Source organism: Hypomesus transpacificus, unplaced genomic scaffold, assembly GCF_021917145.1.
Source record: "Hypomesus transpacificus isolate Combined female unplaced genomic scaffold, fHypTra1 scaffold_187, whole genome shotgun sequence".
Lineage (NCBI taxonomy): Eukaryota > Metazoa > Chordata > Actinopteri > Osmeriformes > Osmeridae > Hypomesus > Hypomesus transpacificus.
Window position 1 is genome coordinate 67,066 of NW_025813736.1, and position 12,525 is coordinate 79,590.

At 48.3% G+C, this 12,525-nt stretch overlaps 1 long non-coding RNA gene across 1 annotated transcript; it reads right to left on the reverse strand.

Annotated features, from left to right (window-relative positions):
• Positions 1-7,342: 7,342 nt before the first annotated feature.
• On the reverse strand, positions 7,343-8,788 carry LOC124489255. Its single transcript, XR_006958771.1, has 4 exons — positions 8,702-8,788; positions 8,344-8,409; positions 7,658-7,742; positions 7,343-7,383 (listed from the first exon to the last, which is right to left on the reverse strand). It is a non-coding gene; the product is annotated as an uncharacterized LOC124489255 (long non-coding RNA).
• Between the last annotated feature and the right edge of the window lie 3,737 nt (positions 8,789-12,525).

Here is a 12,525-nt window from a genome sequence, read left to right on the forward strand (position 1 = left end):
AAGAGGTTATTTTGGGAGGGGGAATGTGTTTTGCTCACTGTTTTCTACTCTTCCTAGTCTGTCTCTGCCTTCCGCCCCTTGGGATTGATTCCTTTGGGGAGGGCGGGAGATTTCGACTCGAGCCCTGTGGGCAGCAGTGTCATTCGCCCTGTGGGTGTCTGCACTGTACGAGTCACTGCTCTATTTTCCTTCTCCTTCTCTTGCCTAAACCCAACCCCCCCTCTCTCCAAACCCCCCCTCTCTCCCTACCCTAACCCCACCTGCACCCTATCCTAACCCCAACCCTAGACCCCTGGTGGGTCTCTCTTTCTCTCCTAAACCTAACCCTGCTTTCTATCCTAACCCTCTTTTATTCCTAGGACAGGTAAGTATTATTATTATTATTATTGACATTCATATTGTCTTATTGTGAAGCAGCTCAGGTAGGTATTATTATTGACATGAATATTTGATTGTTTGCTAGGTTTTTATTAGTAAAATTGCTTTTTAATGTTAAAGTCGCTAATTTATTGGAAAGTCGCTTTGAGTTGAGGCGTCTGGGCATTCTGTTAGTTTTTCCCATTTCTTCTCAGAACAGCATTGGGTGGGACGGTTTCTCTGTGGACTGGACTTTTTTACAAAATTCAGGTGTTGACGTACCAATTGGACTGGAATCACACACTGGGGATTTGATCAACCCTGGTGGGCCTGCCTATGGTGAGGGTGTCTAGTGTTTCGAAGGCCGAAACACCCAATGATCCTGGGTATACTACTGATGATGTGATTCCACAATTTAGACTCACATTTGGCTTTAATTCTCACTTCTTCTTGACTGACAGACGCTGTGACAGCTGTATTTATTTTAGCAATAGGCAGTGTTAGAGTGGTGTATCATCCAGAGGGATGTTTATGCCGATGGGCTCCTATTTGCTAAAAAGGTCAGGTTTGACAACAAGGAAACAACAATTGAAGAAGACTTGGACACAGGATGTTGGATGAAGACTGATGGGCTCCCATTTATTAAAAAGGTCAGGTTTGACAACAAGGAAACAACAGCAGTTGAAGAAGACTTGGACACAGGAGGTTGGATGAAGACTGATGGGCTCCCATTTATTAAAAAGGTCAGGTTTGACAACAAGGAAACAACAGCAGTTGAAGAGGACCTGGAGACGGGATGTTGGATGAAGACCAACGGGATCCGGATTTGGGCCGACTCTGTACTCATTGAATCATGACCTTCAGTCCATTGAGGCCTGGGCCGGTGTCTCTTGAGTTTGTTTTGTCTCATGGGCTAAAACCATAATCTCTGAACCACCTGGACTCACTGCTGGGCTCTCAGCGCTCTACAGTGATCCCGATCTTGGGCCTTGTCATGGGACGTGGTCTCGGGTGACTGCCTGGAGTGGCGGTGGGCATCGGGTATATCGGATGTGATCCTGGTGTCAGGCTAGCCGGCGGTCATCTGTCAGGGCATTGATTGGGCATCACGGTCGGCATTGTTGGTGCTGGGGAAGATCGGATGTGACCTCAACCACTTTGCAGGCTTTGGTGGTCTGGGTTGTATTATTGTTCAGAGTAGGGATGTGCTTGTGTTACATGATTTCTCTGTGAGACTGCTGGCCCTGGGCTTCTGGATGACGTTGGTCTTAACCTTTACGGGGATTCTGAGTCTGAGAACGGTTTTAATTACATTTTTTAATTACATTTTGGAAAGTCTTCGGACAACTGTATCCCTGTGGGATGTTAATACTACTTCTATTGGCCAATGTGACTGGCAGTAGAGAAGGAGGAGCCTATAAAACAGACTCTTGCTCATTTATTCATTCCAGGGGGACGGAGTGAGTTGGGTTTCAGGTGCGCGTGCCTAAATGGGGTCTCACCAGTACTGTGGTCCCGTCGGGGTCCCACAGGGTGTTTCCTCGTTATTACTACCACACCTAACCCTAACCCTAACCCTGACCCTGACCCTGACCCTGACCCTAACCCTAACCCTAACCTTTAATAATTGGATCGTCGCATGGGAGTTGGGGGTTAGATGGGCCACTCGGGACCTGGGAAACGCTGTGTCACAAGCCACGATACGTCTGGCCATGTCGTCTCTGCCTTGCGACGTCTTTCCTTCTCTTTCTTCTTCTTCTTCTCTTTCTCCTTCGGCTGCTAACGTACCCTGGGCTCCTCCGGTTTCCGCAGCCAGGCCTGTCAGACCCGTATTCACACCTTCTTTAGTGCCGCGCGCGTTGTTCCCGCCACAACTAACTCTCAGGGCACCCACCGCGACAGCTACACGAACGAGCCTGGACATGGAGACTGAGGTGCCTCTGGCCCGCTCTGACTCTGATCCAGTCTTGGCTGCGGCCAGAACCCGCAGCTTCTCTGACGTCGTCTTAGCTCCTGTCCCGATGGACACCGCCGATTCGAATGACCTGGAGTGGAGCCAACTCGACACCACCGAGTTGGCAACATTCTCTCCACAAATGGCATCTCCAGCCGCTCTACGCACTCCACTCAGAGCACCTCTCCTCGACGAAACTGAACCCTCTCTCTTCGATCTGGCCAGAGCTCTGGACACTGGCGACCCCAGCACCTCTGGGTCTGTGTCACGTCCACCTCTCTCTCTTTCTATCCCTCCTCTTGAGCCTCTCTCGTCACCGTCGTGGTCTTTAGCCCGCTCCTCTGATGAGGAGACGGAGGAAACCACTCTGCGCGAGGTACTGCTGGCGGGCCTCCCCCATTCTTCTGACCTCTTTGGTCCTCCTTTCTCTTCTGCTGCTGTCACTCCGTCGTTACCGGTCCCCACAGCGGTTGACGCCTTAGCGCCCGCACCCGGTCCCTCCCTGCTGGGAGCCCGGAGACGCACCACGCTCAACTCTCCGTCTGCCCACACCACCACTGCGGTTGCGAACTTGACGCCTGCACCCGGTCCCTCCCCTCTGGAGGCCCGGAGGAACAATCCACCACCTCTCTCGATCAACGCTGCGGTTGCCGCCAAGACGCCCGCACCCGGGTCCTCCCTCTTGGGGGCCCGGAGACTGACTCCCTTAAATGCTGCTCTGGCTACACGGACAGCCGACAATATGCGACAGACTCCCCTCAATGCTGCCACGGCTACACGGACAGCCGATTTAACGACCGCCGCGCCACAGCTGGGGCTTTATACCAGACACGAGCACCATGGCAATAAAGGCTGTTGGAGCCTGGCTCCCGGTAGGCAAACTATATTAATGGGAGATTCAAACCTCCATCGCCTCCCTGCCATTGATATTGACACGGTACAGGTTGACTGCTATCCGGGGGCCAGGCTCTACCATGCCATCGGCATTCTCTCCAAAATTTCGGCCCCCGTACTCCACATCAAACGTGTAGTATTGGCCTTCGGCCTTAACAATCGGTCCGTAGCGGTAGACACGTCCACGAAACAGGCCATGAGTGTGTTCACCAAAGCCACTGCGGCTTTCCCTCACGCCTCTATCTCTTTTCTCCTTATCAACACTTCTCCGTTTCTCTCGCAGTCAGAAAAAGACACCATAGCCAGTCTCAACCGCTTCCTCGCAGCACACATGCCCATCGTTCCGCTACTGCCTCTCGCCTCCTTTAACACGGGTACGGATCACATCCATTGGACGACCGCCACGGCCAGGGCCATGCATGCACACCTACTGAATTATTTAAACTAATTGGACCCTCTGACCAAGCCCAGAGGGAGAGGAAAGGCCTGATCAACCTTTCCTCCCATTTCAAACCCACGCCAGCGCAATGCAGCCTGTTAGTTAGAGGCCTTTCATTTGTTCCAACTCTCAATATCGCCGCGGGCGGCAGACAAAATTTGTGCCTCGAGATTTCCAATTATCACCGCAGAGTTAAACTGGCCACATATTTTGAAGACAGAGAACCTGTTAATATAGCAGAGCGTCCACGTTTCTTTCCTAAGTCACATTGGACTCCCAAAGACAACCAGTTACCTGCCGTGATACCCGCACTAGTTGCGGAGGACCTACGGGCTTTAAACTCACTCCCTAGCCTGAACGCGGAGCCCCCCAACCTCACTAGTGAGGAGGTCGTGGCCCTTAGACAGTTGAGGGCAGACCCGCAACTTGTCATTAAACCGGCCGACAAGGGCTCCGCAGTGGTCATTATGGACCGAGCACACTACGTTTCAGAAGCAGAGAGACAACTCAATATGCCTGAGTATTACCGCACATTAGATGAACCAATGTACACCACCACGGCCCTTGAGATCGATCGGATCCTCGTGTGCCTGGTGAGGCTGGGTTATTTAGCACCCAAGCAACGGCTATATCTGATGGGCGAGGGGGAACCTCAACCTAGAAAATTCTATCTCCTACCTAAAATCCACAAGGATCCAGCCTCCTGGCCCGTTCCCTACCAAATACCTGCCGGCAGACCCATTGTTTCGGACTGTGGCAGTGAGACTTATGGCATTTCAGAGTACATCGACTCGTTCCTTAATCCACTGTCTATTCAACACCCTAGCTATGTCAAGGATACGTATGACTTCATAGCTAAGGTCAGGGCAGCGAGACTTAATGAGAATGACATGCTCTTTTCTATGGATGTTGACAGCCTATATACTAACATAGAGGCACCTGAGGGTCTGAGAGCGGTCCGGCAGATGTTCACTCTGAACCAGGCGGTAGACCGCCCGGACGAGTACATTATGCAGCTGCTGGAAATCGCACTCACCAAGAATGACTTTGGGTTCAATGGAAAACATTATCTTCAGCTCAATGGCGTTGCGATGGGGAAGAAATTTGCCCCTGCATATGCTGATATTTATATGGCTATGTGGGAGGCCACGGTTCTTCCCAAGTGCCCTCTCAAACCTACACACTACCTCAGATACTTGGATGACATCTGGGGCGTGTGGCCACACTCCAGAGAGGACTTTAGTGCCTTTGTCAACATCCTTAACTCCCATCACAACTCTATCAAGGTCAAATATGTACTCAGTGATAGCAGCATGGACTTTCTGGACACCACGACCTTTAAAGGAGTGGATTTCCCCACGTCCCACTGCCTAGATGTTAAGGTGTTTTTCAAGGAGACAGACACACATGCTCTACTGCACAGAGACAGCTACCACCCGAAACACACATTTCCTGGGGTAGTCAAATCACAGCTACTGCGATTCCATAGAATATGCACTCAGCACAGTGATTTCCTGGAAGCTAAACAAACCCTCTTCCAGGTGCTCGTCCAGAGGGGTTATCCACGCAGCCTCCTACGACGGGTCTCTAGGACCTTTCAGGAGGTCACGCAGCGTGAGGACACACTCACAATCCCCTTAGTTACTACGTTCGGACGCCGTAACCTGCTCCTAAACCGTAGACTTAAAACTAACCTGGCAACACACCTGAGGGGCTCGGGCACATTGGAGGGGGCCACCCTGATCTCGGCCTATAAGAAAAACCGCAGTCTGGGTGAGTTCTTAGTCAGCAGCGGCCTTAAGCCGCTAAACCCTACACCGCGGCCTCAGCACACGCACTTTTCACCTCTCACTGCTATCCATGCTCGAGCTCTGAACGCCAGACTCCCAGTGGCCTCCCTACCACTTTCAACATGCAACGCAGTGTATGTGATCACGTGCAGTGCCTGTGGGTTACGTTATGTTGGTGAGACGAGTCACGCCCTCCAACAACGCTTGGCCCAACACCTATACAATATCAGTAACCACCGCTGCCTGGACACACATTTGGTCCCCCACTTCCTGAGACACGGAGCCGAATCTCTTAACATGAGCGGCCTGGAACATAATCCAGAGTGGACACGCAGACAACGGCAGGCCGGTGAGAGAAAATGGATTTGGAGACTATCTTCTCTATACCCTGGGGGCCTCAATGCCCGCACCTGAGTACACCGCCCCTTTATAATTTGGAACACGAGTGCCACAGGGATAACATCACTGCTTGGACCCTGGACTGATCACAGCACTCGCAACTCAACACAACTCTCGGCCATTCACTATGTAGAACTATCAAATAACACTTAGAATACCCTGAAGGCGTTTACCTTGACCCCCGGTGGTCTAGGACCCTCAGGAAAATAACTCCTATTTTCAATATTCACATTCTAGAACACTCTGACGATTGTTACCTGAACTCCCTCTGAGTCAGGACTCTGATGAGACAAGACCCGAATGAATTATTATACAGTTATACTCTGATGATGTCTACCTGAACTCCCCATGAGTCAGGACTCTGATGAGACTAAACTCTAATGAATAACAATACGGTTACACTCGGATGAGGTCTACCTGAACTCCCTCTGAGTCGGGACTCTGATGAGACTGGAAACAAATTGAATAACAATACAGTTATAATACATAATACTCTGATGAGGTTGACCTTGGACCCCTAAGGTATCAGGACTCTGACGGGAATTAGCTTGTTAACCATAAATCACAACCCTTCAAATACTCTATAGGTGTTGATCTGGACCCCCTGGGGTCCAGAACCCTGGGTTAAATCATTATAACCTCTATTATTCATATTTTAGAACACTCTGACGAGGCTTACCTGAACTCCTCTTGAGTCAGGACTCTGAGGAGACTGGAACTAGGTTTTTGTTAATAAGCATGACCACATAATGCTCTGATGCTCACCTGTCGACCCCCAATGGACAAGGACTCTGATCTCAATTAACTTTGATGTGAACAATTGACCCTCTTGGAAGACCCTGATGTAATATATGCACAAAAGAAAACCCAAAGACTATCACTTGGATGAGACTCAATTTTTACTATCTGTGGACTGTGCACCTCTTGCCTACGGACCCTCCCAGCATATTTTAAACCTAACAGAGGTCCTCCGGTCATACTTAGAATGACCCTGTGAACTTTAGGTTCCCACCACAATCATCATAGACTATGCGAACCCTTGGTCCGCCCTGAGGGGATTTTTTCTGACTCTGAGCACGCTTCCACATTGATCCTGCTACCAGAACATGTCTAGTGGATTCGGAGACGGCTATCCATGTGCTCGACCTATATATGTATATCTGTATATCATGCCTTGTACCTTATTTATTCATTTATTTATATTATCACTATCCCTCTGAGTGCTCATCACTCACCTTGTGTCGAGTGGCGAACGCTTCAGAGGTAACCCGGCCTGGGTCTCTCTCGAGACCTAGAGGGGCCTAGCCCCTGTTCGGATGTGTTGGATGACTCAGCATTGGCATAGCGAGCGCCAAAGTCCTGGGTCTAAGCGGGTCGAAGTACTGAACTGCTGGACCCGGGGGATTTTCAGACACAAAAACCTAACCCTCTTAAAGACATACTGGTTCACTCCAACAGTAGTAAGAAAAATAAACAATCTGTGTCTCCTAATAACCAGCATTTTTCTTACCTTAAGCATATCTCTAACACCTCTTCAGGCTTAGGAGCTCCTACTTGGCAGAGAGTGGGACCGGAGAGCATTAATGTGGTCTATGCTATTAGATGTACAGTGTGTCAGAGAATATATGTGGGAGAAACTAAAAACTCATTGGGGGCTCGGTTAAAACAACACCTTTACCATATTGGAAGAGGCAGCAGAACCACTCTACTATATATACACTTTCAGACGCACTCAACAGATAGCTTACAGATTATTGGCCTGGAAACTAATAACCAATGGACCAGACCTCAGCGAATGAGAATTGAAAAGAAATGGATTCAAACCTTGAATTCCATGACTCCATTAGGTCTTAATGAGAGGTAAATGTCCCTTCTTTTCTCTCTTCTCTGTCTGGCTGTTAGTCTCCATCTGGTGGCCAAACAAGGTCATTACCAACAGGGTTCTCTGTGGAACTCCCTATTCCAAAGAGAAAATAGACTGCATGGAGTGAAAATTAAAAACTATTGTAGGAATGTGTGTGGTACTTTTTTTGTGTGTGATGTAATTTACTTATGTCTAGAGATAGGTTTAAGGTTTTTTGACATACTATCTCTCTTAGATGTGTACCTTTAAATTGTTCATACATGAATCTTTATTGTAGTCACTCTTCATATTGGAATTGGGGATGGTTCAGACAACCTCAGACCTTTAAGTGTGCCTCCTTTGGTTGAAGTTAAAATGCCATTAAGAAATGACTGTATTTGTGTGTATGGGTATGTGTAGGTATATATATGTGTATATACATATATATATATATTTATGGGCGTGTTTACATGTGTATGTGTGTGTATATGGAAAACATATATGTAAAAAAATGCACTTCTTACCTCTTGAATAGGATCCTCCAGGGGGGTGGGGTGTCTAAAAAGGAAAAAAGGGACATACAAAACAAGTAAGAACATGAAAACAATTATCAATAACAAAAGGTATTCTAATATATTATATTAAATTGAAAATGTTTTCTACTTACCTGGGTTCCTGGGTACCGGTAGGGATGGGGTAATACGAGTTACTCCTCCTGGGCCTTCATGAAATCCTGTAATGAAAAGAAAAAAAAGAGGGAACGGAATGACTTAAAGTTTGTCTTAGAAATTATGCATTCACTTTTATGAATTTATTTACAATAACTGATATTGGGAAACAGACCTATCAAGCACTTTTTTTTATATATATAATTTTTTGTGTGTTTCTTGTGTGAAAAAATGTTTTTGTGGCACTTCACTAGGTCTTATTTCTCATTTATCTTATGATTTGGTTTGTATTTATATTTATTTATTTATTGATGTATTAACTTTGTTATTTATGAGTGAGGCATACGAAAGACTTACAGTCGGGCCTTCTCTGTTCCTTCCTTGTCCCAGGATTTATCCCTGCAGGGCCTGTATTCCTCTTACACCAACACACCAACACACCCCACACACCTCCCACCCTCCCTCTTATTCCTCCCCCTTAACCATACCTGCTTTCCTTCTCTCTTTGGTTTTTCTCTCTCTCTCCTTTCCCTTCTTCTCCCTCCTGTCTAAACCCAACCTTCCACTTCCCCCTTTTCCCCTCCCCCTTTTGTTAGTATTTCCTTCCCCACTTCCCTGACCCTAACCACAACCCAACCTACCCCCCTTTTTCCCCTTTTCTTTGCCTAAACTCAACCTCCCCTTCCCTTTTCCTTTCCTGCCTTTCTTCCCCCTCCCCTTCTCTCCCCCTCCCCCTCCCTCCCTTGACCCCTCCTTCTTTCTGCTCTTCCCCATCCCCCCAACCCTAACCATAACCTTTCCCCACCTGGTACCCCTCATTAATTAAGCACTTTTTAATATTCTTATCTGGAGCACTTTTTTCTACTGTGAATTTTATTTTTTTCCCCTACCCTTATCTTCTTGTATGTTTTCTCTTTTCCCTCCCCCCTTTTTTTTCTTCCTTAATTTTCTAATTTTTCACTATGGGTTTCTACATTGGTTTAGTCCCTGTGCCCGTGCACCCTGGGTGAAATTATTATTTTTTTACCTAGTTATTCCCCTTACCTAACCCTAACCCTAACCCTAACCTAACCCTAACCCTAACCCTAACCCTGTATTATTGTTCAGAGTAGGGATGTGCTTGTGTAACATGATTTCTCTGTGAGATTGCTGGCTCTGGGCTTCTGGATTATGTTGGTCTTAACCTCTATGGTGATTCGGAGTCTGAGAACGATTTTAATTAAGTTTTGATAATCACTCGGAAGATGTTTTTTGCCAACACTCTGGACAGGACGACACAGGAATTCTTCACTCAAGCTCTCTACAGGATTTCTCCGCTTTAGAATAATCTTGGGATGGGGAGTGTATGTTACTCACTCTTTTCTACTTTTCCTAGTCTTTCTCTGCCTTCCGTGGGTGTCTACACTATGGGTCACTGCTCTATTTTCTTTCTCCAACTCTTGCCTAAACCCAACCCCCCCCCCCCCCCCCCCCTCTCTCCCTACCCTAACCCCACCTACACCCTATCCTAACCCCAACCCTAGACCCCTGGTGGGTCTCTCTTTCTCTCCTAAACCTAACCCTGCTTTCTATCCTAACCCTCTTTTATTCCTAGGACAGGTAAGTATTATTATTATTGACATTCATGTTGTCTTATTGTGAAGCAGTTCAGGTAGGTATTATTATTGACATGAATATTTTATTGTCTGCTAGGTTTTTATTAGTAAAATTGCTTTTTAATGTTAAAGTCGCTGGTTTATTGGAAAGTCGCTTTGAGTTGAGGCGTCTGGGCATTCTGTTAGTTTTTCCCATTTCTTCTCAGAACAGCATTGGGTGGGACGGTTTCTCTGTGGACTGGACTTTTTTTACAAAATTCAGGTGTTGACGTACCAATTGGACTGGAATCACACACTGGGGATTTGATCAACCCTGGTGGGCCTGCCTATGGTGAGGGTGTCTAGTGTTTCGAAGGCCGAAACACCCAATGATCCTAGGTATACTACTGATGATGTGATTCCACAATTTAGATTCTCACATTTGGCGTTAATTCTCACTTCTACTTGACTGACAAACGCTGTGACAGCTGTATTTATTTTAGCAATAGGAGGGTTGAAGTCTTGAGACGATGGTATAGCATCCAGAGGGATGTTAATGCTGATGGGCTCCTATTTGCTAAAAAGGTCAGGTTTGACAACAAGAAAGCACAACAGTTGAAGAGGACTTGGACATTGGATGAAGACTAATGGAAAGGTCAGGTTTGACAACAACATTTGAAGAAGACTTTGACACAGGATGTTGGAAGAGGACTTGAACACAGGATATTGGATGAAGACTATGATCCCTCTCAACACCTCCCCTAAACCCCCCCCACACTCCCTTCTCGCTCCCCGCCACCCCCCACCCCTTTCCCTGCCCCCGGCCAACCCCCGCCCCCGCCACCCCCCATCCCCCGCCCCCGCCACCCCCCATATTCCCCCCCCCCCCCCCCTTTTTTTTTTACTCTCTCCTCCCATCCTGGGAATTACCCCTTGGATGGTAGGTAGAGGCTGACTAAAGCCCTGTGGGCAACAGTGTTCCTCGCCCTGTGGGTGTCGACTCTGTATGGTCATATCGTAGATATATAGATTCTCACACTTCCCTCATTGTTTTCCCCACCCCTTTCCGCACGACCCTTCAGCTCTCTCTCTCCCCTCCCCCCCCCCCCCCCCCCCCCCCAGCCCCCCCCACCCTCTCACCACCCTCTCACCACCCTCCAGCTCTCTCCCCCCGCCACCCCCACCCAAAGAATTTCCGGTCCATACTTCAGTATTTTGGTTCAATATTAGGAGGAAAGTCTTCGGACAACAGTATGTCAACCCTGTGGGATGCTAATACTGTCAGACTCCTATTGTTTAGCTCTTGAGCCGACAGACTAGTGCTTGCAAATCAGTTCTTTTAGACCTTTAGAATATATTCTTTATTCCATTTCAGGGGTTGGAGTGAGAGGGTTTTCAGGTGCGCGTGCCATAATGGGGTCTCACCTGAACTGTGGTCCCGTCGGGGTCCCACAGGGTGTTTCCTCGTCACTATTGCCAAACCTAACCCTAACCCTAACCCTGACCCTGACCCTAACCCTAACCTCGTCACTATTGCAAACCTAACCCTAACCCTAACACCCAATGATCCTAGGTATACTACTGATGATGTGATTCCACAATTTAGATTCTCACAATTGGCGTTAATTCTCACTTCTACTTGACTGACAAACGCTGTGACAGCTGTATTTATTTTAGCAATAGGAGGGTTGAAGTCTTGAGACGATGGTATATCATCCAGAGGGATGTTAATGCTGATGGGCTCCTATTTGCTAAAAAGGTCAGGTTTGACAACAAGAAAGCACAACAGTTGAAGAGGACTTGGACATTGGATGAAGACTAATGGAAAGGTCAGGTTTGACAACAACATTTGAAGAAGACTTTGACACAGGATGTTGGAAGAGGACTTGAACACAGGATATTGGATGAAGACTATGATCCCTCTCAACACCTCCCCTAAACCCCCCCCACACTCCCTTCTCACTCCCCGCCACCCCCCCACCCCTTTCCCTGCCCCCGGCCAACCCCCGCCCCCGCCACCCCCCACCCCTTTCCCCGCCCCCGGCCAACCCCCACCCCTTTCCCCGCCCCCGGCCAACCCCCGCCCCCGCCATCCCCCGCCCCCACCACCCCCCATCCCCCCCCCCCCTTTTTTTACTCTCTCCTCCCATCCTGGGAATTACCCCTTGGATGGTAGGTAGAGGCTGACTAAAGCCCTGTGGGCAACAGTGTTCCTCGCCCTGTGGGTGTCGACTCTGTATGGTCATATCGTAGATATATAGATTCTCACACTTCCCTCATTGTTTTCCCCACCCCTTTCCGCACCACCCTTCAGCTCTCTTCCCCCCCCCAGCCCCCCCCCCCCCCCCCCCCCACCCTCTCACCACCCTCCAGCTCTCTCCCCCCGCCACCCCCACCCAAAGAATTTCCGGTCCATACTTCAGTATTTTGGTTCAATATTAGGAGGAAAGTCTTCGGACAACAGTATGTCAACCCTGTGGGATGCTAATACTGTCAGACTCCTATTGTTTAGCTCTTGAGCCGACAGACTAATGCTTGCAAATCAGTTCTTTTAGACTTTTAGAATATATTCTTTATTCCATTTCAGGGGTTGGAGTGAGAGGGTTT